Below are 2,839 nucleotides of genomic sequence, written 5' to 3'. Positions count from 1 at the left end.
CGTGGTCTCTTACGCGTACACGAATCAAAATACGATATATATACATATATATGTATATATGTGTGTGTTAGTATATATATATATATGTGTGTGTGTGTGTGTACATGTATATGGATATATGTAAAATCCCACATTGCTAATCTGTTCGCACACCACTGTCAACCCTCATAAACCCACCCTACGGAGGCATGGTTGGGGCTGGGGGCAGCCGGGCTGTGAGGGGCAGGACCCCGGCAGCCACGCGGCGGGAACCGCCGGCTGATTGGAAACGCCTGTTCTTTTTGCATAGAGACACGAGGACGTAAAACAAGCAAGCAGTAGCTTGTCTTTATTTAACATGTCGATACTGTATTTTGTTCATCGTAGATTTTTTAACATTCATTTTTATTTTAATTTTTAAAATGTTGATTTTAATATCGCATTAAGATTATTTTGATTTGTCTTGATTACCGAGGGTTTTTGGGAGGAGGGGACACTGGTGGGAAGCAGTGAGGAAGGAAGCCACACAGGGCCCCGAGATTAAACTTTTTTTTTCTTCTTTCTCTCCCTTCTTTCCTCCCTATTTCTCCCTCTCGCTCTCCTCTCCCCGCCCCCCACATCTTTTTTTTTTTTTAATTACTTTTCTTTCTTTGGGTCTCCAGCTCCATCAACTTTCCCTGGCTGTTACTGAAGGCTCTGCCAATGGCCAGGAGCCAACTGGTTTCTGAGGGCTGGGAGCTGGGGAGGGCAAAGTATTTCTGAGGGGGAGAGGCCTAATCGATTGCACAGTATTTTTAAATACTTAATTTTTGAAAACGTGGTTAAACCTTCTCAACTGCAGATCCTTGGGGACAAGTCTGGTTTGCCCAGTCCTAGCAACTGCTAGGTTTATGTATGTGATAAAGGCAGTTGGAGAAATAAGAAAGATTGATGAATTGGGTGGGTTATACAAAAAAATAGTTTTTTTAAAAAGACAAGTAAATTTGAGAAAGATATTGCATGGAGTGGAATTATGTTGGCTGTGATTGGCAAAATCAAAAAAAAAATTGGAGTGAGTGTGTGGTGAGAAGAGAGATTTGGGGTTTGGGAGGCTATTCTAGAGGAAAAAGAAGTTTAGAGGGAGCACAAGTTGATTTGGCCAGTTCTCCATCCTGGCCACCGAGTGGCGCTGTTGGTACAAGGCTGGCTGCTTTTCAGAATCGGGACTGAAGGGGTTCAGGGATCATAGGATAGAGGTAGGAAGAGAGAATCTCAGAGGATCTGCCACACAGTTTGTGAGTATCAGATATTTATAAGTTATCTTTTTGTAAGTTATGTTTATTTGTATTTATATACCCACAATATATGCATATTTTAAAGTAATAGTAACTTGCTGGAGGCATTTTCAAACAGTACTTGAACTCTAATGCTTCCAGTCGAGTGAAGTGTGCTACACTTCAGCATGAAAAATACAGGTTTCCAAGTTAGACCGCTTGACTTTTAGGGCAAGAAATTTTAGGGCAATGTTAAAAAGGTTATGGGAACATGTAATTTCATGGAAATTAACAATGACAAGTTGTACAAAGATACCATTATTCTTTAGTCAGCAGCCTGAGCACTTTTATACTGAACTAATTGTTCTGACTGTACATCAACTGTGAGGCACTGCTAGAAAGAGAGGCATGGAGTTGAAAACTGGCTGGAGAGCACTTACCTCTGCTTCTGCTTTCAGGGATGCATGTTTCATATGAGTTAGGAAACCATTCTGAGTACTGAGAAACAAAATTCCCTTCCGTGTACAAGGGAACAGTGTGCTGAGTTGATGGACTCACTGTGTGTCAGGGGAAAAGGTGCTCACAGTACCTGGGTGCTCATTGTGTGGTGACATGGTTAAGAGCACAGATCCTGGAATCAGTACCAGTGAGTTTAAATTCTGACACTTACATTCTAAGAAACTTTGGACAAGTCCCAATTTTTCCATCGAAAATTGGGTTAATAATTATCGACATCACAACATTTAAATGAGATAACGTATATGAAGTGCTTGTTTAGAAGAGATCAAAAAATGGTAGCTGGCAATGTCTAATAAAAGAAAAGAGGACCAAGAACAGGCATGGGAACTCTTTGGTATGACAGATTATCTCCCAATTCTTAATTTTTATTAAAAAGGAAAATAGTCAAGTAGGTTTAAGTATAGACTTGGAAGCTGCTCTGCCGTGGTTTAAATTCTGGTTCCGCCACTTCTTTCTTGTGCGGCCTTGGGCAAATTATTTAATATTTCTGACCACAAAATTGTTATGAGTAAATACAGGTAATATTATTGTCATTTTTTCCCTACCAATAGCCAGAAGACTTTGACTAAATATGTGACAAATTGCCTTACCATAGACCTGATTATGCTATATTTATAAATCTATTCTTTATAAAAAGAACATTAAATCACTCTTTTTTTTTAAAAAAAATCATGCTGTTATGTTGAAAGTGGAAAATTAAAATTTCTAACCAATGTACTGTTTACATGAAACTAATAAAATAAAATTTTTTAAAAAGCAGAAAATTAAATATACAATTGGCATCCTCCATTTCAGTGGGCAACGAATTATCAGTTCAGTCATTTCTGGAATTTTCTCTGAATGCATTCAGATTCAATAAATTAAAACAAACAAGCAATCATACAAATGCAAATAATAACAGAGAAAATATCTGGTCTGTAGAATTATAATTTTATTTTTTGGTTATACTGGAAATAGGGAGTCTTCCACTTTCCCTGTATCAACACATTCCCAAGGATTCCTGTATAGTTTTAGACAAAGGGTCCTTTTTAGGTATGCTGTTCAGTACAATTGCACTGTTTCTTAAGCTAAGCCACTCTTTCACAGGA

The sequence above is a fragment of the Pteropus vampyrus genome, unplaced genomic scaffold (genome assembly GCF_000151845.1).
Source record: "Pteropus vampyrus isolate Shadow unplaced genomic scaffold, Pvam_2.0 Scaffold146, whole genome shotgun sequence".
NCBI lineage: Eukaryota > Metazoa > Chordata > Mammalia > Chiroptera > Pteropodidae > Pteropus > Pteropus vampyrus.
Note: the sequence above shows the minus strand (reverse complement) of the source record.